The sequence below is a fragment of the Callorhinus ursinus genome, unplaced genomic scaffold, assembly GCF_003265705.2.
Source record: "Callorhinus ursinus isolate GAN/ISIS: 27379988/994484 unplaced genomic scaffold, GSC_fseal_2.0 scaffold108, whole genome shotgun sequence".
NCBI lineage: Eukaryota > Metazoa > Chordata > Mammalia > Carnivora > Otariidae > Callorhinus > Callorhinus ursinus.
Genome location: NW_027397170.1, coordinates 897,444 through 920,608, shown reverse-complemented (window position 1 = coordinate 920,608; position 23,165 = coordinate 897,444). Strand labels below are relative to the sequence as shown.

Genomic DNA, 23,165 nt, shown 5'->3' with positions numbered 1-23,165 from the left:
GAATAGGTGTCTTCCTCCTACAGCCCCACAGGCTGGTTGGTTGTGGGTAGGATTATTGCATAAGAATCAAGTTTCCTGTAGGGAAATTGACAGTCTTGTACTCTTTTTAAATTCCCTCCACTTTTTTTTTCTAGATTAAACCTTGCTTCCCTCCTCCCCTTCTAAGAACAAAACAAAGCAAAATAAAACCCCCACCAAGCCAGTTCTAGAGAGAAATAAACCTCTTTCTTCCTTGACATTGTTCTTTTATAAACACCTGGTAAACTTGGCCAGAAGATAAATAATTGAGCCCTTGCGTTTACTGGATTGTGGTGTTGCTTAATTGCATAGGACAGAATGAACCAGTCGAGAGTGGGAGTTTTCTGTCTTTGAGCCAAGATCTTGGGTAAACGCAGAGGGAAACAAAGACAGGCTGGCCTTGGCAAAGCCTAGCCTGAAAACTTTACCTGTGATCTGGGGGTGTGGTTGGGCTAAAGTTAGCGAAATTCAAACCATCATCCAAGTTGCTTTTTCCATGTTTAGTGCACACCTTTCTGTGTTACATCAAGTGTGTGTGGTATTGACACTTTAAAAAAAATAAAAATGTCCATAATGTGTATCTGCTGGTTTTTATCCTGTGTGCATCTACAGGCTATATTCTGTGTATGGGTTGTAACTTTTTGGCTGGCTGTGCTGATAAAGAGCATTGGTTGGAATAAATCAGAACTATAAATCATCTCAATCTTTCATATGTGGATTTAGACTGTTATGACTTGCTTCAGCCAAATTTCTGTTATATATTAAATATGTCTGTGTTCCCTGAGTCGACACATTTATTTCCTTGTTACATGTGCCAGACTGGCATACTAGCAGAATTTTTGCTCAGACATTTGCATAGTGGGATGGGGAAAAGAAGTCTGGAATACTGAAAAAAAAATTGTTGTAGATATTGGAGGGTTGATCTTAAAGAGTATATATTTGTTAGCATATCCACCACAGAGAACCACTAGCAAATTCACGGGTCTTTTATTTCTGTATATAGTACTTTTGGGAAGAATAACTGTTTAGAAATATCCACAGCTGTGACTTGCCCTACAAAGGGTATATAGTTCATATGACATTAACCCCATTTTATGGATAAGGAAACTGAGGCTAAAGGAACAGGGCGCTTGCCCAAGGCAGCAGAGTGTCATAGTGGTAGAACTTGTACCTTCGGCATATTTTGTTATTTTGACCTATGTTAAATATTAGATCTTGATTTACAGTGAGTGTAGACCCTGCTGGGAAAAGTGTCACTGAAATTCTCACATCTGTCTGGACAGTGAAATACCACAAATAGGCTGTAAGACTCCAAGGGAGATAGCCAATAAACAGGTGCAAAAAGAAGTAGAACTAGGGTTTGCTTAGGTTATTTTTCTATCTGCTGTGTATAACTTGGGAAGTCACTAACTTCTTAGTGTAACTTGTCATCAGAATTTAGCTATTTGCTAGTGGAGAGAGATAAAAATGGCATTTAAATCCAGAGTGCCTTGTGGCTTGATCAGTGATCATTTGTGTCTCTAGAAAGTTGCTTTCTCCTCCTGCCTCTGCTTGTCTTGACTTTCTGATGTGAGATGGGGCAGAGGTTGTGACCATTCCAGATGCTGAGTCCAGCACCTTTTTACCTTATGGTTTCCCCAGAGGTGGTGTACAGATCAACAAATATTTGCTTTTTGCAACTTTGTGAAAGTTGCCATGAAGAATCAGAGGCTTTGTTCACAGGACTTGCAGTCCACTGAGGGGACTTGATAAATGCTGTATCCCTATAGGGTAACATGTCTTCAAAGAGGTGGTGAGGTGTTAAGCCTGTGCCATCCAACGAGGTAGCTGTTAACGTATTCAAGTATATATAAAGCACATCTATAGAACATTCCCATTGTCCTGGAAAGTTCTGTTGGACAGTGCTGCACTAAGCGCTATGGTCTTCAGAGGAAGGAGAGGTTATGAGGCCTGGAATGGTCTAGGAGAGATTTGATATGGGAGAGATTTGATACAGGTCCCAAATAATAGCTGAAATGTGATAGGTGTAAAGAATTTGGGGTGAGGAGGTATGGTGGTACAATAGGAACAAAATCCTGGTAGATTAGGAAGGTAAGTAGGGGAGGAGTGTCTACTCATAAGAGGCCTTGAAGGCCAGACCCTGGAATTTCAGGTTTGGTCCTTCCAAAGATTTGTGAGGCCAGGTACCGGTGTTTAATAATGGAGTGCCTACTGTGTGTTGGGCGCGTGCCTGGCATCGGTTAATTTGTACAAAGTAGATCAGTGCACGTGGCCTCTGCCCTAGGGGAGTTGTCCTTGGGCCTGAGCTTTTAAGTTGGGCCAGCACCCAGAGAGGTGTTCTGACTTAACAGATTTGTGTGTTTAAGTGCAGAAGTGTCTTTTAGGATTTTTAATTGGCTGTAAATGGCCACTCATATTTTATGTCTTCCGTATTTAAACAATTTTACTATAACTTTAGGGTCATTCATAAAAAAACACCAAAAGAGCACTTGAGGGATGTCCCCAAATCTTCAAGAAGTCCTGGTTCCTGGAGCAGCCTTGGTGAGATCCAGCAGGATGACATTGCCAGGCCGTATCAGTCTTTGTTGGTTATGGTGAAAAGAATTAATGTCCCAATTACGCATTTGTCACTCGGAACCTCAGCTTACTATGGTGCACTTTAGTCTGGATGGCCAGATGGTACTTTGGTGGTCAGTTGTTTGAAATGTCTCTAGTTTTTGGGGCGCCTGGGTGGCTCAATAGTTAAGTGCCTGCCTTCGGTTCAGGTCATGGTACCAGGGTCCTGGGATCGAGCCCCACATCGGGCTCCCTGCTCAGCGGGAAGCCTGCTTCTCTCTCTCCCACTCCCCCTGCTTGTGTTCCCTCTCTCACTGTGCCTCTCTCTGTGAAATAAATAAATAAAATCTTTAAAAAAAGTCTCTAGTTTTTAAAAGGAACAGCATGTGGAAGGATGAATTTCTGTTCTGCTCAGTTCTCATTATGTTAGGATTATCACAACTCTTAGGTCAGGCAGGCAAACGTTTTATTTCATTTTTGTTTTGTCTTAATTTATTTATTATCAGCAAACATTTTATACTGAGAGCCAATTACTATGCTAGGCCATATCCAAGGGTAATGAAATATTGTTACTGTTTTCACGGAACTAGAGGCATTGTGCGGACCACGGTGTGTGTTGCTTCAGTATGGACACAGGGCAGGGGAGGTGACAGGATGAGAGGTTCACATCTGGGCGCCTGGGTGGCTCAGTCGGTTAGGCGACTGCCTTCGGCTCAGGTCATGGTCCTGGAGTCCCGGGATCGAGTGCCGCATCGGGCTTCCTGCTCAGCGGGGAGTCTGCTTCTCCCTCTGACCCTCTTCCCTCTTGTGCTTTCTATCTCTCATTCTCTGTCTCTGAAATAAATAAATAAAATCTTAAAAAAAAAAAGAGGTTCACATCTGATGCTCTGGAGTCAGATTGGTCTGGGATCAGATCCTGGATCTGCTACTTCCTCCTCAGAACTTGAGTCTGTTTCTTATCTGTGAAAGTGGAGGATAACAGGGCCTATCTCCTAGGTCTGTTGAAGATTCAATGAGATAATATAGGTAAAATGCTTAGCATAATGCCTGCCCCACAGTGAGAACTCCATAAATCTAAGTTCCTGTAAAATATCCCAGAAAAGAGATTCATTCTCTTCAGGGGTGGGAAAAGGCTTTATCACAGAGGGGCTTTATCAGGTTGGAATGCCTATGAACGGGGTTTTGTAGGGTGAATAGGAATTCTCCCGACAAAGTTGAGTGGTGAACAGTTGCGTTCAAGGCCAGGGAACATGAATGTGCAGAGGCTTAACACAGCAGAGAGTGTCCAGGGAGCTAGTACAAGTGCAGGTTCTTAATTTAGGAGGGCTGAACTGAGGGGAGAGGAAGCCGCCGAGCTACGGCTCTTCCCCCTACTCTTCTGTTCCTTATTGGGTTCACATGTCATTAAAACTAAGTTGTGTGGTCCTGCTTACAAAAGAAATATATGCTATTACAAAACATTCGCATTTGTAGAACTATAAGCTATGTGTATTTTATATATATCCTGTTAATAGTTGTATTAATGTTTAATGGTGTGTATATCTCCAGATTTTTTGCACCTTTTTCTACTTAACCAATTTATATTGGACACATTTTTTGCAAACTTCTTTTTAATAGCATAATAAAGGAAGGCAAATCTACCCCCCAAAATACAATAAGGTTTGGATTATCTGGCTTTTCTTTCTACTACCCCCACCCAGAAGAATAAATGACTCTTCTAGTCACTGAACTTTTGCCTGACCTTTGGCTTTATAACTACATTGGACAAGGAACTTATTTTGAGCTTTCCTAAGGTAACACTGTAGTGTCAAAATGCTTGGGCTGTGTGTTTGAGGGTCTCATGATCCAAAGTTGCTATAGGAAGTAAAAGAATAGGCTGTGAGGTCAGACTCCTTGGGCTTTAATCCCAAATCCAGTGCCCCTTAGACTTTGGGTCAGTTGCTTTAACTTCTCTAGGCTTCAGTTTCTGTAGCCATAAAATACAAATACCAGGCTTCATTGTAGGGAAGTTGTGAGGATTAAGCAAGGTAATGTGCATATATATGTATGTGTATATGTTTGTTTGTTTTAAAGATTTTACATATTTACTTGATAGAGCACAAGCAGGGGGAGCGGCAGGCAGAGGGAGAGAGAAGCAGGCTCTCCACTAAGCAGGGAGCCTGATGCGGGGCTCGATCCCAGGACTCTGGGATCACGACCTGAGCCAAAGGCAGACGCTCAAATGACTGAGCCACCCAGGTGCCCCTGTTTGTTTATTTATAGTAGACAATATGCCCAATATGGGGCTTGAACTCAGTACCCCTAGATCAAGGGTCACATGCTCTACCGGCTGAGCCAGCCACGTGCCCCACAAGATAATGTAAAGCACTTTGCACAGTGCCTGGCAGATAGCTAAAATTTGAGTGCTAATAATTAATATCATTAAAAACTGCAGTATCTACCTACAAAGTCAGGCAAGTTATGATTCATGGTAGCCATTAATGACCCAAAGGAAAGAAGGAGTAATTGGGAGATTCTAACCTAATAGGAAAAAACTAAATGAATAGGGACCAGGGGGATTTACATTGTGGTGGAGGAGATGGAGGCTGTCACGTAAAAGGAATAGGCAAACCGTAAATTCCTGTTTACATGAATGCCCTTGTGATAGGTCTCTTTGCCTCTTCCAAAGCCTATGATTGTGGGCCATTTATTTTAAGTAATATTTGACACATTAAAAATGTATTACCACTTAGGAATTTGAACAGTCCCTTGGAGTTCATAACACCAAAAGTGCACATGATGCTGAAGGTTTGAGGGGGAGAGGAGGCAGACACGGAAGGTGGGGCTGCATACTGTTTGGGGGTGTGGCGCATCCCAAGTGGAATGAATGACTTGTCTGAGGCTAGGAGGTGATTTGTCCCTTCACATTTGTGTGTGTGTGTGTGTGTGTGTGTTTGTGTGTGTGTGTAAGTGCGTATGTTTTCACCCAGAGTAGAGCTTCATTTTCTTGTCCTGTAACTTTCCTTTACAAACGCATCTGTATTCAAAATAGCCTTGCGGTTAAGAAGAACCACTCAGCAGGGCACCTGGGTGGCTCATTGGGTTAAGCGCCTGCCTTCGGCTCAGGTCATGATCCCAGCGTCCTGGGATCAAGTCCCGCATCAGGCTCCCTGTTCGGCGGGAAGCCTGCTTTTCTTTCTCCCTCAGCTGCTCCCCCACCTTGTGCTCTCTCTCTCTCTCTCTCTCTCTCTCTGTCAAATAAATAACATCTTAAAAAAAAAAAAAAGAAGAACCACTCAGCTTCTCCCTGAAACAGGTTTTCTCACACTGGCTCTCCAGTTCGGGATCCGAGAAGCCAGGAAAGAAAGGCCACCCTGTTGCTTCTAGCACGTATGTGGGGCAGGAGGAAGCCAACAGAGCTTGAAAGAGAAAGTAAACCTTCTGGTAAATAAATGGCTTCCCTACTGTGGAGGAGGAGCACAAATTATTAGGGGGATGTTTGGGTAGTTTTTGTAAAAGCCATTTCTGAAAACTGATTTAGATTAGCGAAGGTGAGCTCAATTTAGGAAAACCCTGCCCAGTCTGGTGTTAACCACCTGTTTTCCCGCTTTGTTGATTGATTTTATTAGTTTTCGGTATCCTGACCACTCATTCTGGTTATGAGAAATGGAGGATTTGAGTCTGAATTTGAGCACCTGGTTAGGTGAAAGCTTCCTAAAATGCATGTTTTTCGAGTCTTTTCTAATGTTACTTTTGTTTTGCTGTTCAGCATATGCTGTTTTTATGACAGAAAAGCATAAGACTTTCCTTTGTTCTCCCTTTCTCTTCCCCACCAAGGTAATCTTCAAAACCCCAAAGCCCCGATGTTAGCTGTGTAATTACCTCTCCTATAAACTGATCAGAGTGCAACGTTGCATCGAGTTAGCATTAAAGTAGTCAGCCTTTGAATTTTTTTTTTTACTTGTGGTTTAGACACGATAAATATTTAGTCTCAGACTGATTTTGTCTGACAGATCAGTTTGGTATTTGGGCCCCTTTTTATCAGTATGTTTAGGGAAAGCAAATTTATTGAAACGTTAACCAAAATAAAACATAATTAAGATTCAGGTGACTGTTTTATGCATAGGGGCAGATGGAACAACTGAAGGATTCTCGAGCCAGATATCAATATTTATTCTTTTTTTTTTAAGATTATTTATTTATTTGAGAGAGAGGAGAAGGAGCAGAGGGGGAGGGACAAGCAGACTCCAGAGCCCTAGGTGAGGCTCCATCGCAGGACCCTGAGATCATAACCTGAGCAGAAACCAAGAGTCGGACCTTTAACCGACTGAGCCACCCAGGCGCCCCCCTCTTTTTAAAATTTTTATTTACTTCATTATTTTTTAAGATTTTATTTATTTATTTGACAGAGAGAGAGAGAGAGAGACCCTGGGAGAGGGAACACAAGGGGAGTGTGAGAGGGAGAAGCAGGCTTCCCCCTGAGCAGGGAGCCCGATGCGGGGCTGGATCCCAGGACCCTGCGATCATGACCTGAGCCAAAGGCAGACGCTTAATGGCTGAGCCACCCAGGCGCCCCTCTCCCTTTTTTTTTTTAAACAGGTATCACATTCTGTTTAATTTGGGAACTCCTGGGGTTTTTTTGTTTTGGGTTTTTTTTTAGAGAAGGAGAGAGAGAGAATCCCAAGCAGGCCCCTCGCCCAGCACAGAGCTCCATGCAGAGCTTGACCCCATAACCCCGAGATCATGACCGGAGCCCAAATCAAGAGTCAGATACTCAACTGACTGAGCAACCTAGACGCCCCACAAATATCAATATTTATTCTTAATTCTATGTGTTATTGCCCTTTTGCATTTAAGCGCATAAGTAAGAGTGGACTGTAACTGTGTAGATGCCCTGTGTAGATGTCCCTTTAAGGGACGCCTTAAAGTCCTAATAACTGTGTTGGAGAATATTGGGTTCATGGAGCCATCTGGAATTCCTGTTTCTCAGTGTACCACTGTGGTGCCAGACATTGATAGTGGGCGAGGTTGTGCCTGTTGGGAGTCGGGGGGGGGTTGGTTTATGGGAACTCTGTACTTTCTGCTCAGTTTTGCTTTGAACCTAAAACTGCTCTAAAAAGTAAAGCTTGTTAATTAAAATCCTATATCTGCAGAAATATCCAAGGTGTCCTGGGTCAGAAGTGCTCTGTGTGATTCCATAGACTTCTGCCTCAGTTTATCCTAAGCTTTACAATGAGGGTACCATTCTTATATACCCAGTGAGAATATCTTCCGAGTAGGGGAGACTGAGGCTGGATGTGGGGGATAGAGAAGACCCACACACCAGACAGTCTGTAGATTAAACGACTTCCCCTTTCCCCTAGGAAAGATGAATGCTAGCTAGTCTTAACCACAGATTTGCTGCAAGAATATATCAGTTTTGTTTTTCGGTTCCAGACTCCAGTTTTCTTTATCGTAAAAGCAATATTTTAGGGAAAAAAAAGAAAGAAAGAAAGAATAGGTTTAAATTAATCAATACACAAAGGTTTGTAGTGAGTGGAAAGTTTTCTTTTTACCTTATCCTCTGAATTCTCTTTCCCAGGGACAGCTAGTTACCCATTTCTTATTTTTTTCAGAGTGATTTCATTTGTATGCATGCAAACATACTATTTTCTCTCTCTTTTTCCCTTCCCAAAGAATGTAGTACATTATACACATAATTCTGTATCTGACTTTTTGTCACTTTATCTCAGTAAACACTCCATGTGAATATGTTTGTCTCATGTTTTTGTGTGTGTTTTTAAGATTTTATTTTTAAGTAATGTCTCTACACCCAACCTGGGGCTTGAACTCATAACCCTGAGATCAAGAGTTGCACATTCTTCCGACTGAGCCAGCCAGGCACCCCTGTCTAGTGTCTTTTAAGATCTGCATAGTATTCTAGGCGATGGATGCCATAATTTATTTAGATTTTTCTTTTTTAAGTACAATCTACCCCCCCAGTGTGGGGCTCAAACTCATGACCCCAGGATCAAGAGTCACATGCTCTACTGGCTAAGCCAGCCAGGTGCCTCTTGCTTTTAGTTTAGTTTTTTTTTTTAATTTTAATAATTTATTTAATCTCCTAATGATAGTCATAGACTGCAGAATCTAAAGACAGAAAACAATGTTGTGGTAAATATCCTCATATTTGTCTTTGGGCACATATGAATAAATCTGTACACCTATACTTTTAATGTTTTAACCATCCTATGCATACGGTTTAGAAATGTAGCTTTTCAGTTAACAGAGTGCGCATTCTTTTTTTTTTTTTTTTAAGATTTTATTGATTATTTGACACAGAGAGACACAGCGAGAGAGGGAACACAAGCAGGGGGAGTGGGAGAGGGAAAAGCAGGCCTCCCACGGAGCAGGGAGCCCGATTGGGGGCTCGATCCCAGGACCATCAAGACCTGAGCCGAAGGCAGACGCTTAACGATTGAACTACCCAGGCGCCCCAGAGTGCACACTCTTCTTCTGAAACTTCAATTCTGGGGAGAAATCTAGCTATGTCATTAAATGAAACTCCAGTCTGTCACTTGGGCAGGTAGGAATATTACAACTCCCCACCCTCACCCAGTGCCTGCCACCCACTTAATTTTTTTGAAAGCTTGCTGTTCATATACCTATGATGCTAGGGCCCAGGTTCCATTAATTTCAACCACTCTAGTCCTAAAGCAACAGGCTATTTTGTGTCCTTGGGCAAGTAGGGGCAGGAGCTGTTTTTGGTTTCTGTATTTTTCCCTTGGGTAGGCTGCTCATTGATGCTTCTGTTTGAGGTGTCTGTAGGAGAGCCATTCTCAGAGTGTGGTCCACAGATCCCTGAGGGCCCCTGAGACCTTCCACAGGGGGTCTTTGATATCAAAGCTATTTTCATGGTGTTATTTGTGTCTTTTACTTAGTTGGCAAATACACCTAACAGTAGTTACTGTATGTAGTGCACTCACAGAAAGAAAAACTGACTTAAGAATGTCCATGATAGGTGGCGCCTGGATGGCTCAGTCATTAAGCATCTGCCTTCAGCTCAGGTCATGATCCCAGGGTCCTGGGATCGAGCCCCCCATCAAGCTCCCTGCTCAGCTGGAAGCCTGCTTCTCCCTCTCCCACTCCCCCTGCTCGTGTTCCCTCTCTCGCTGTGTCTCTCTCTGTCAAGTAAATAAATAAAATCTTAAAAAAAAAAAAAAGAATGCCCATGATACAATAGTAAACAATATTAGTTTCTTTCCTTTCAACTCTGGAGGATGTGCCTTTTTTGATATTCTGTGATGAAATGGGAGGCAGGCATAAAGCACTTCTGCACTTGGAATTATGATGGTTGTCTCAGGGAAGAGCTCTTGTGGGAACATTTCAATTATAATCTCAAACTAGCTGCTTTTTTTCATGAAACACAGTTTTTACTTTGAAAGAATGACAGACAGACCAACTGGAATGTTGGTAGACATTTCCTCAAAAATGAAAGAAGAGAAGCTGTCTCTTCAAGGAAAACAACTGGCAATATTTGTTGCCAATGATAAAATTTAAGCTTTTGAGTGAAAATCAGAATTTGAGGAAACTTGAGAGAAAAATTGTGAGTTTGATGGCTTTCTCATATTAATGAATGGAATTTTTTTAGTGAAACAAATGTGATTTTTTGATAGTTTATAATGAAATGTGTCGACATTTGGAAAGTCTGCGTGTCTCTGAGAGAGTGTTTTCCAAATGATTAGCGCGCGACATTACTAAATCATGCTTGGGGAAACATTTTATTCAAATTGCCAGGTAGACTAATGGATCTCATTGTAGCTGAGTATGAAAAATTAATTGAGATCCAAAGACATGCAATCCACATTGCATCTGATCTTTAAGAAATTACTACTTGTTGGGGGCACCTGGGTGGCTCAGTCGGTTAAGCATCTGCCTTCGGCTCAGGTCATGATCCCAGAGTCGTGGGATCGAGCCCCATGTCAGGCTCCCTGCTCAGCGGGGAGCCTGCTTCTCTCTCTCCCTCTACCTGCCTTTCTGCCTACTTGTGCTGTCTGTCAAATAAATAAATAAAATCTTAAAAAAAAAAAAAGAAATTACTACTTGTTGAATTTTGGTGTAGTGTTAAGGAATATCCAAAATTATCTGTAAAAGCTATTAAGATACTCTCCTCCTTTTCCAACTAGTGTGAAGTCAAGTTTTCTTCATCAAAGCAACATACTGCAACAGATTGAATGCAAAAGCAGATGTGAGACTTCAGCTGTCTTCTATTAAGCCAGACATTAGAGAAATTTCTAAAACTTTTAGTGTCACTCTTTCCACTCATTTTTTTTGTTTTGGAAAATATAGTTCTTTTTCATAGAAATGTTATTTATGTTAACATATAATAGGTTTATTATTTTTTAAATGAATTAATATTTTTAAAATTTCTGTTTTAATTTTTCTTTTTTTTTAAGATTTCTATTTATTTTTTTTGACAGAGAGAGACAGCAAGAGAGGGAACACAAGCATGGGGAGTGGGAGAGGGAGAGGCAGGCTTTCCGACGACGAGCTGGGAGCCGGATGCGGGGCTCAATCCCAGGACCCTTGGGATCGTGACCTGAGCCGAAGGCAGACTCTTAACGACTGAGCCACGCCGGCGCCCCTCTGTGGTTAATTTCTAATACAGTAAATATTGGTAGATATAACCTTCATAAATAAATGCTCTTTGAGGTCCTTATTTTTAAGGATATAAAGGGGTCCTGACAGCAAAAAGTTTGAGAACTGCTGGTCTAAAGATTTTAGTACAGGAACTTCCAGGATACTTGTTAAAAAAGAAAAAGAAAATTTTATGGTTTTGACCCAGGAATCTGATTTAGTAGATCTGGGGTCATTTCAACAAGCAGTCAGGTATTCTGATGTAGGTGGTCCTTGGCTTGAGACATGATGCTCTAAAGAACCATGAGCTGTAAAGTCTTTTTTCGGATTAGCAAGGTCATGTCCACAGGGTTTAGAAATCATTGTTGTTTTGGAGATAAAGGTAAATGGTAGACATGTAGTTTACTAGGGAAAAAATGCTTTGGAGATTCTTTTTTCTTTCTTTCTTTCTTTCTTTCATTTATTTATTTATCTTTTAAAAGATTTTAAGTAATCTCTATACCCAATGTGGGACTTGAACTCACAACCCCAAGATCAAGAGTCGCTTGCTCAGGTGCCTGGCTTGCTCAGTTAAAGGTGCATATTGCTCTTGATCTCGGGGCCCCTGGATATTTCTTTTTATTCTGTTTACTCTTCTTAGTATTTACGGACCTTAATATTAATCAGGGGTGGATTATGACTATCAAAAAACTCATGACTTTACTAGATTAATGTTCAGTCTTGTTTTATTGATAGACAATACATGAACATATTAAGACAGTGTCTGACTGCTTTGATTAATTTCAGACATGTCTTTATAATAAGTTTCAGACATGTCTATTTCAGACATGTCTTTTTTTAATATTATTTCTTAAAGATTTTGTTTACTTGTTTTAGAGAGTGAGTGAGAGAGCGAGGGGAGGGGCTGAGGGGGAGGGAGAGTGGGACAAGCCAACTCCAGAGCCCTACATGGGGCTCCATCTCATGACCCTGAGATCATGACCTGAGCCAAAATCAAGATTTGGATGCTTAACCAACCGAGCCACCCAGGCGCCCCTTCAGACATGTCTTCATAATAAAGTTAACTTTCATTTATTACATGTAACATAAGTAAAATTCTTATTTTCCTATATTGCTTATATAACCAATTCAAGGAGGGATTTACTTGTCAGAGATCACACAGTAGAGATAAGACTTACAAACAGATCATTTATCTCTACTAGCCTGGGAATTTGGAAGACTCCAAGTTTGTGTTCTGGCTATACCATTATCTTTGTGATCACTTAACATTTCTGTCCTTATCTGTAAAATGGGAACAACAACCCATTTGATAGAATTGTTACAGTATCTTGGCCACCTCAGGGTTCTCTTTGGTTGAGTGCTTGACTGGGAAATCCAATGTGAATTCATGCTTCAGGCCAGGTTCTGTCTGGGTGTGATTCTAAGTATTTATTCTTTCTCATTCTAAATCATGTCTACCACCTCACATTGTTGGGTTATAATTTCATGAGTAATTGAGCCTTTTCATAAGTTCTCATGTAGACGCTGATGGATAAGATCAGTTCTTTTCTGGGTGCTTACATCATGCAAAACTATGATGTACATGAGGTGACTTATTTTTCCAAGTATATTATTCATTTTGAGAAGACTTAATAGAAAATTTTTTCAATTGGGGAGATAGCTCATCTATCTGGAATAAAATTTAAGCTCTGTAGGTCAGATTTATCTTTAAAAATCCTTTTCATAAAGCTCAACTCATACATTTTAAAAATTAATAGATTTTATATGTATATAAAATTATATATATTTTTTAGAGAGAGAGAGCATGCACAGGGGTGGAGGGGAGAGGCAGAGGGAGGAGGGAGAGAGAGAATCTTAAGCAAACTCCACGCACAGCACAGAGCCCAACAGGGGGCTCAATCTCATGACCCTGAGATCATGACCTGAGCTGAGATCAAGAGTTTCGGATGTTAACCAAATGAGCCACCTAGGCGCCCCTATAGACTATATATATATTTTTAGAGCCATTTTAGATTCATAGGAAAACTGAACAGAAAGTATAGACTTCCCATATACCCTCTCCTCTCTCTCCCCACAGTTTCTCCAATTATTAACATCTTGCATTAGTGTAGTACATTTGTTACTGTTGATGATCCAGTATGTATTTTTTTAAACTTTTTATTGTTAATCACCATACATTACATCATTAGTTTGTGATGTAGTGTTCCATGATTCATTGTTTGTGCATATCACCCAGTGCTCCACGCAGAATGTGCCCTCTTTAATACCCATCACCAGGCTAACCCATCCTCCCACCCCCCTCCCCTCTAGAACCCTCAGTTTGTTTTTCAGGGTCCGTCGTCTCTCATGGTTTGTCTCCCCCTCCGATTTCCCCCCTTCATTCTTCCCCTCCTGCTATCTTTTTTTTTTTTTAACATATACTGTATTATTTGTTTCAGAGGTACAGATCTGTGATTCAACAGTCTTGCACAATTCACAGCACTCACCATAGCACATACCCTCCCCAATGTCTATCACCCAGACACCCCATCCCTCCCACCCCCCACCACTCCAGCAACCCTCAGTTTGTTTCCTGAGATTAAGAATTCCTCTTATCAGAATATGTATTTTTTAAATCTCTACACCAAATGGGCTCAAACTCACAGCCGAGAGATCAAGAGTGGCACACTTCACTGACTGAACCAGCCAGGTACCCCATGAGCCAAAATATATACATTATTATTAACTAAAGCCCACCGTTAACATTAGAGTTCACTTTGTTATACATTCTGTGGATTTTGACAGATGTATCCACCATTACAGCATCACATAAAATAGTTTCACTGCCTTAAAAATCCCCAGTGTTCCACCTATTCATCCCTTTCCCAAACCATGGTAACCAGCTCATTTTTACTGTCTCCATAGTTTTGTCTTTTGTCTTTGTTGGAATTATACAGTATGTAGCCATTTCAGATTGTCTTCTTTCACTTAGCAACGTTCTTTCAAATCACTCTTTTTGTGGCCTGGTAGGTGCATTCCTTTGTATTGCTGATTAATATTCAATTGCCTCTATGTACCACAGTTTGTTGATCCGTTCACCTATTAAAGGACATCTTGATTGATTCCAAGTTTTGGCAGATCAAGTTTTGGCAGTTATGAATAAAGCTGCTATAAATATTTGTGTGCAGGTTTTTGTGTAGATACAAGTTTTCAACTAATTTGGGTAGATACCAAGGAGCATGATTGCTAGATCATATGTTAAGAGTATGTTTAGTTTTGGGGCACCTTGGTGGCTCAATTCAGTTAAGCGTCTGACTTTGGCTCAGGTCATGATTTTGGGGTCGTGGGATCTAACCCTGGGTTGGGCTCTGTGATCAGTAGAGAGTTTGCTTGTCCCTCTCCCTCTGCCCCTACCCCTGCTCATGCTTTTTCTCTCTCTGTCTCTCAAATAAATAAATAAAATCTTTTTTTAAAAAAGAGTATGTTTAGTTTTATAAGAAACTGCTAAACTACCTTCCAAAGTGCCTGTACCATTTTATATTCTCACCAACAATGAATGAGAGTTCCTATTCCTCTACACCCTCACTAGCATTTGATGTTTTCAGCATTTTGGATTTTGACCATTTTAATAGGTGTGTAGTGGTATCTCATTGTCATTTTAATTTACAGTTTCCTAATGGTATATTAAGTAGACCATCTTTTCATATGCATATTTGCCATGTGTATATCTTCTTTGGTGAGGTGCCTGTTCAAATCTTTTGCCCATTTTTCAATTGGGTTGTTTTCTTATTTTTGAGAGAGTTTTAAGAGTTCTTTGTATACTTTGGATATATTTAATTTTTCGTCCTTGAAGCTTTTTTAATTGGCACAAATTTCTCTCCTAGAATTCCAGCTTATACAGAAACAAACTTCAGAATGCTTCTGGTTACTATACTGAGGACAGGGAAATGAAGTACTTACCTCCTCCACCCCTCAGATTTAATTTTCGAATTCTCCTGAGTCCAGATGGGGCTGACCAGAGGGCTATAGTCCAGAGTATAGACTTAAATACTGATCTTTATGGTTAAAGTAATCTCTCTGCTCTTACATATAATACTGACCCCAGGTAGATTGGAATAGTGGAGAAATACTGGAGATTTCTAAATCTTTTTTGGGAGAAAAATCACTATTTCTAGAGGTCTTTCTTCTAGGGCCCTTTTAAATTGCCTTTTTTGGGGGGGTATGTGTCAAATTAAGGGACAAAAGTGAGAAGATACTCTTCCAGGGGGTCGTTTCTTCTGGGGAGAAAAGTAACAAGAGTGAGTGCCTATGTGATTTTCTTGGTGGATTTGTCTTGGGATTCAGAAACATTAACCTAATTGAAGGAAGGACTAGGTATGGTGGGCTGGAGTGTCACCAAAGACTTTTGCATTTACCACATTTACCACATTGAAAGGATGCTGTCACCATTTTGCTCACCCTTTAAGTGGTTTTGGACACAGTTGAACACATTTTTTCTTAAAACACTCTCTTGGTTTCTGTGACAACATATTCCCTTGGTTTTTCTTCAGTCTTGCTGCTCTTTCCCAGTTTCCTTCCCTGGTTCATCCTCTACCTGAACACTAATGTTTGAAGGGTCCCAGGCCTCTGGGGCTTTCTTTTCCTTCCTTTTTCTATAGTCTGCTTTCAAGTTATCTCATCCATTACTTTGGCTTTAAACATCATCTCCATTCTGGTGATTACCAAGGGTGCCCAGGCCTCTCCAGGCTCCCAATTCCTGTGTCCTGCTGCTCACTTGTCATTTCCCTGCAGACAACTTGTAGTTGTCTGTTTATTTTGTCTAAAACATAACTCTTAAACTTTCTCACCACAAGTTTGTGCCATTCTCCCCACCCAGTTTCCCCCCATCTAAATAAATGGCATCATCATCTACCCCACTGTGCAAACCAAAAATCTGGGAATATCCTTCATTCTCCTGTTTTCTCATACTCTGCTTCTCTTCAATTATCTGCAGGTTCCATCTAAAGTTTTCTTAAATTCCTGTTCTTGTCTCATCCTGACTTCTGTTCTAGCTCTGTGGTAGACTGGATGCCCTGAAAACCCTCCTGTGCAGAACACCAAGAAATGTTGCATAAACTGAAATCTTCAGTGGCCAAAATCAAATGGAACCTCACTAAAAAAAAGGAGAAGGCACCTGCTTATAATGGGGCTGGGAGGGCAGCATTTACCTATCTCTTTACCAAGGATTTTTAAAAAATATTTTATTTATTTATTAGAGAGAGTGCCCAGGAGTGGGGAAAGGAGCAGAGGAAGAGGGAGAGGGAATCTCAAGCAGACTCCAAGCTAAGCGTGGAGCCAGATTTGGGGCTCAGTCTCACGACCCTGAGATCATGACCTGAGCCAAAATCAAGAGTTGGATGCTCAACTGGCTGAGCCACCCAGGTGCCCCTTTACTAAGGATTTTTAGTTTAAAGGGTCTTGGTGAGGAGTTGGAACAGCCAAGTCTCCCAAAAGAATTCCTAAGCATAGGCCTGCCCATTTTAACATTTAGATCTGTACTATCTTTTTGGTCCTGGGAACTTCAAGCTGGGATTTTTTTTTTTTTTTAAGATTTTATTTATTTATTTGTCAGAGAGAGAGAGAATAAGCAGGGGGAGTGACAGGCAGAGGGAGAAGCAGGTTCCCCGCTGAGCAAGGAGCCCGATGTGGGACTCGATCCCGAGATGTTGGGATCGTGACCCGATCCGAAGGCAGACACTTAACCTACTGACTGAGCCACCCAGGCATCCCTCCAAGCTGAGATTTTAACATCAAAAGGTCTGTTTTCCTTTAGAAGCCAGGACAAATAGTTCTTTCCTCCAAGATGCCTTCCCTGACTTACCTAAAGTTTGCCAGCCTGACCCCAGCCACTCACTATCCTGTCATCTTTACTGCTCTTATCGTAAGTAGTAATTACTTCCTTATTTACTTGTCTGTCTTCTGTGTCTCGCGTCTCGAGGAGGGCAGAGACCTGTCCTGTTCACCATTCCATACCTTACCCTTGGTTCCTGATGGTGTGTTTTTCTTTTATGAATGAACAGATGGATGAATGAGTCAAGTAAGGAGGTTCCTTCTGAGAGAAGATAAAATGATGTTACCTAAATTTTATTTTGGTATTAGGCATTTCACTTAGAAAACATAATTACAATTTTTATCCAAGTAATGCGTACAAGTAATTTAGAAATTGAAGAATACGGAAAAACTTTTGTTGAAAACGACAGTCCTCTGTCCCGCACCTCCCTACTTCCAAGTATTGCTCTCCAGACTGCTGCTTTCCAACTATTTTTGCCCTCTCAGAATTTTGGATACTGTTTAATTTCCTATTATCCTTGGTGAGGGTGTATTTCTTTCACCACCGCTGTTCCTTCCCATCCCTCACAATGGAGTGGTCATAAGTTTTAAGCCACTGTAGCAGAACCACTAATCATGGGTCTTATTTTGACTAAAGATTGTTCACTGGTAAGCCAAGAAGTGTTCTATGGTTATGTTTCCTTTCATATACAAATACTTGTCTTTTTTTCTGGAGTTGATACTTTTATTTTTAAAAACTTGTTTAGTTTTCTTATACCTATTGCCAACTTCCCGCAAGTGTTCCAGCAGGTTTCTCAAATGCCTGGCAGTTTGCCTCAAACGCTTAGAACACACTGGCAATCTAGTCTTTATGTCCTTGGCAATCACCTCCACCCCCCAGCCCCCGTCCTGCTGCAGTCAAGTTCTATGTTGGAGTCCCTCTTTCCCAGATCCCATGTCTTCCTCTTTCTTTCTTTCTTTTTTTTTTTTTTTAAGATTTTATTTATTTATTTGACGGAGAGAGACACAGCGAGAGAGGGAACACAGGCAGCGGGAGTGGGAGAGGGAGAAGCAGGCTTCCCGCTGAGCAGGGAGCCCAATGCGGGGCTCGATCCCAGGACCTAGGGATCATGACCTGAGCCGAAGGCAGACGCTTAATGACTGAGCCACCCAGGCACGCCTGTCTTCCTCTTTCTAGCTTTGCTACTTCATTTGTTGAAGCACATATTCCAGTAACATGCTGTCGAGAAAAGGTGCATGGAAACTCAATTTTTTGAAAAGTTGAGTATCTGAAATATCTTTATTCTTTCTTTGCACTTGAATGATCATTTGAGCATTGAATCATTTGTTCATCATTTTGAAGGCATTTTGGCTCAATTATTGGCTTTAAATCCTTCAGTGTTTGTGTTGAAAGTCCAATGCTGAGGTGCCTGGGTGGCTCAGTGGGCTAAGTGTCCAACTCTTGGTTTTAGCTGAGGTCACGATCTCAGGATCGTGGTGTGGAACCCCGCTCAGTGTGGAGTCTGCTAGGGATTCTCTCCTCCCCCTGTCCTCCAGCCCTCCAATAAATAAGTAAATTAAACCAAAAAAAGGAAAAAGAAAAAAGTCCGATGCTGTTCTAATTTCTGATCCTCTCTGAGAGACCTAGTTCTTTTCTCTGGAAGCTTGTATAACTTATTTATTCCCTCTGTTAAAATTTCACAGGGTGTGCCTTAGTGTGGGTCAATTTTTATTCATTGAATTGGGTAGTAGATGGGCCCCTTTCAATCTGGAAAGGGAAGTTCTTACTCTTTATTTGATAATTCCCACCTTACCCTTTTTCCCTTCTATTTTTCTGGGAATCCTCTTAGTCAGAAATTGAATCTTCCGGACAGATCATCGGAGTTTTGTTTTGTTTCCCCTCTGCTTCTATTTTCCATCTTTTTTGTTCTGGAGTATATTCTAGAAGGTTTCCTTGGCTCTATCTTTCAATCCATCTACTTAATTTTAAATTCTGGTTGCCGGTTTCAATTTCAGGAGCGCTTTTTCACTTGTCATTTTCTTCATCTTCATTTTCATCCTCATCCTGTTTAACATGCATAAATTGTCTCTCCGAAGATACTATTTATAGTTTTGTGATATTTTTGTTTTGTTTTGTTTTTTAAGTAGGCTGCATGCCCAGCATGGAGCCCAACCCAGGGCTTGAACTCACGACCCTGAAATCAAGAGCTGAGCTGAGATCAAAAGTTGGTTTCTTAACCAACTGAGCCACCCAGGCACCCCTAGTTTTGCAAAATTTTTATTTGCTCCTAGTATTCTCTCGGGTTCCTCTCGTGTTCATCCCTCTCTACCTCTTTCTGTCTCTCTTATGTTGGAGGTTTTCTTCAAAAGTGTATTAATTCTTAGGGGTGCCTGTCTGGCTCAGCTGGTAGAGCATGAGACTCTTGATACTGGGTTTGTGAGTTCAAGCCCAAGCCCCATGTTGGGCTTAGAGCTTGCTTTAAAAAAAAAAAAAAAAAAAAAAAAAGTGTAGTAGTTCTCATTTCTCAGTTCAGGTTGGTCTTCTGTGCCTGTTGGGCTTCACTGTGGGGTGACTGGGGAAAGCCCTGGCTCCTGGCATTCTGGGAGCTGATGTATGTAGCTTCTTACCTAATCTCTGTTGTTTTAGTTCAGTGATTCTCTTGTCCTCAGCTGTGTCTGGTTTCCCCAGCTCCGCACTTGGCTTTCTCCAGACTGAGTACTTTCGTCTCCTGCAGGTTCAGAGAGAGGTAGTTATTTGGAAAATCTCAATTATACAAATTTTTCAACCAGCTCTCTTCTTTTCAGCCAAACCTTTCATCCAAACCTGCCATCAACCATACCTACTCCCTGTAACTTTGAGCTTTTGGGGGGGTCATACACATACCTCTGGTTGGAAATCCCTCTGCAAGCACTTACTATTCAGTTTTCTCAGCTGTGTTAGGTCAGTGACCCTGTCTCCACTTGCTGGATTCCAGAATCTATTGACATCTTTTGTCCACTGTCATATCATTTCCCATTCTTTGTCCTTGTGGGTTTATACCCATTGCCCCTGCTTTTGCATCACTTTAGTAAGCTTTTGAGTCATGGTTAACCAGGAGATCTGTCATGTTCTCTTGAGCTCTTCTGTGTTTGCACATGCTATTCCCTCTGCTGGGACTGGGTACCCCTTCCTCCGTAGCATTACCACCGGTCCTTGTAAAGGATCGTCCTTCCCATGTCACACCATTCCATTTACGTGTAATTATCTTGTTACATGTCTGCTTTTCTTTCAAAACTGTACTTTGTTGACACTAGGGACCAGACTGCACAACTCCCAGGAGCACCATTTGCCTTGTTTTGGAGTTACATTCCAGCGGTACCCCCTAAAGTTGTGTATCCCTCTTGCTCTGGTAGGAACTATGAATTCTCCAGTTTGGTGTCCCCCACAGCTTGGCAAAAGCACCTGGTAAAAAGGCACTCAGGTGTTTAGTGAACCAGTGACACCTCTACATGAGGCCACCTAAATGTCACAGGTGGGCCAGAACACCTGTGGGGTGGGGATGTAATATCTACCAGGGGGACCCTAGTTAATAAGACGATGTTGTATATGTGAAAGTTGGTAAGGGAGTAGATCTTAAAAGTTCTCATCTCAAGAAAAAAACATTTGTGAGTATGTGAGGTGATGAATGTTAGCTAAACTTGTGGTAATCATTTCATAATATATACATGTATCAAACCATTATGTTGTACACCTAAAAATAATGTAGTGTTATGTGTCAATTTTGTCTCAGTAACACTGAGAAAAAAGGAAAGGAAGCCTCTGAGAAATGCTGTATTTGGTTTCTGTGCATTTTTATCTAGTGAGGTCACAATTATGTGATACTTTTTTTTTTTTTAAATCCCAGCAACAAAATAATTCTCTTTGAGAGAATAACAAGTATGACCCTCTTTTTCTGCCTGGATAGATGATTTTTCTCTTTGCAGTCACATGTCTTTTCCCCTCTAACCACATTTTTCCAGTTACAAAGTTTACGGCTCAATGCACTCCTTGCCTCTTAAGTCATAGTGTGGTGGAAAGACCGTAAACCAAGTCAAGAGGTTGCCCTTTTGGATATTATTCCGGATGCTCACGTCAGTCTGTTTCCATGTCTGTAAAGTGAGGAGGTTGGATTTTATATATTTTAAGAGGTCTTAAACAACAACGATCACAAACATGTTTTTTGTTAGTGAGTTTGAGTCCAAATGTCTTGAGGGTAAAGCATTGAAAAGCAGACGATTGATTTACTGTGTTAAGAAGTTTGCTGTTGGGGCGCCTGGGTGGCTCAGTCGTTAAGCATCAGCTCAGGTCATGATCCCAGGGTCCTGGGACCGAGCCCCACATCGGGCTCCCTGCTCAGTGGGGGGTCTGCTTCTCCCTCTCCCATTCCCCGTGCTTGTGTTCCCTCTCTTGCTGTGTCTCTCTCTGTCAAATAAATAAATAAAATCTTAAAAAAAAAAAAAGTTTGCTATTGACTCTAGGTTGGGTCTTAGACCTTTTACTTTGGGAGTATCTCAAAATAAAATTACTCATCCAAGTGGTTTTATGTTTTATGAGATTCATCATTTCAATGTCTACCCATCAATATTAAGTCAGGGCGTAATTTCTTAGATTCCCAAATTCTACCAAAAGGCACATGTCATGAAATATCTTCTTTTAGATGACAGGGTGCAAAAGTCTCATTATTGCAATTTAAGGAGAAACAACTGTACTTTATATCAGTTTAGCTTTTTATTTTCTTAAGATTTTTTAAAATTTATTTCCTTAAGTAATCTCTAAGACCAACGTGGAGCTCAAACTCAAATCCCTAGTCACATGTTCCACCAACTGAGCCCACCAGGAGCCCCTTGCTTTATATTTAAAAACATTTTTCTTTTGAGGCTTAACATTTTAATATAAATTCTTCTCGGGAAATGTTATATATTTGCTTGTCACTTACAGTAAATCTGTATGAATTATTGCACCTGTGCGCTCATGCTGAAGGAAGACCAGTGGTTAATTAGCTTCCTAAGGTATTTCAGGCTTCTCTGTGCTAGAAGTATGTTACAGATTTTTTAATTATTTTTTAATTAAAAAAACTATTTGAGAGAGCGCAAGTGGGAGGGTGAGGGAGGGGTGGAGGGAGAGGGAGAGAGAGAGAATCTCAAGCAAACTCCATGCTGAGTGCAGAGCCCTTAATGGGGCTTGATCCCACAACCCTAGATCATGACCTGAGCCGAAACCAAGAGTTGGATGCTCAACTGTTGGAGCCACCCAGGTGCCCCTGTTACAGGTTTTGTTTTTTTTTAAAAAAACTTATTTAATTTACATTCATTTAGTCAACAAATATTTGAGCATCCTCTAGGCACTGGGGAAGTAGCAGTGAACAGAAGAAGGCCTTTGCTCTGACGGAGCTTACCTCTCTAGCCAGTGGTGGTGGAAGGAGTTAAAAAAGAAATACATGGTGTATTAGAGGGTGCTGAGTACCATGGAGAAATATTCAGCAGGGGTAGATACGCTGTCTTCAGTGAAGTGATGCGAAGGGGTGTTTGTGCAGAGGTTTGAATGACGTCAGAGAGCGAGCCATGCAATAGTCCAGGGAAGAGCTTTCCAGGCAGGCGTGGTGTGTTTCAGGAGCAAAAAGAGGACCCGTATGAGCAAAGGGGAGAGCAGTGGGAAAGGAGGTCAGAGAGGTCTCCAGAGGCAAAATGGGTCATGTGGTGGGCTGAGGTAGGAGTTTGGACTTTTTTTCTGAGTGGGTTTCGAACAGAAGAATGGGATGGTGGGACTTCTATTTTGAAAGGATCGGTCATGTGGAGACTGGACTGTGGCAGGACTAGAGTGAGAGCACTAAGACCAGTTGGGAATTTAGCACGTTGGTGGCAGCAAGGTAAGAGGTGGCAATGGCTCAGATTAAGATTGTAGCAGCAGAGGAGATGGTGAGACGTGCTCACATTCTAGATACATTTTCAAGGTAGAGCCAACAGGACTTGTTAATGGATTGGATGTTGGAGGGAAGAGGAGGAGAAGAGAGATTGGAGTCAAGGCTTATTTTAAAGACTTTTAGCCTTTAGCCCGTGCAAAAATGGAGTTGTCATTTGCTAAAATGGGGAAGTTGGCCGAGAGAGGCCTTTAATGAGGGGGTTGGTGTGGGGTACATTCAATTTGAGCTCCTCGGGCGCCTGGGTGGCTCAGTTGGTTGGGGGACTGCCTT

At 41.4% G+C, this 23,165-nt stretch overlaps 1 protein-coding gene across 4 annotated transcripts in view; it reads left to right on the top strand.

Annotated features, from left to right (window-relative positions):
• STAT3 (signal transducer and activator of transcription 3) overlaps positions 1–23,165 on the top strand; it is a 69,156-nt gene that overhangs the window by 841 nt on the left and 45,150 nt on the right. The gene's annotated exons all lie outside the window — the stretch shown is intronic.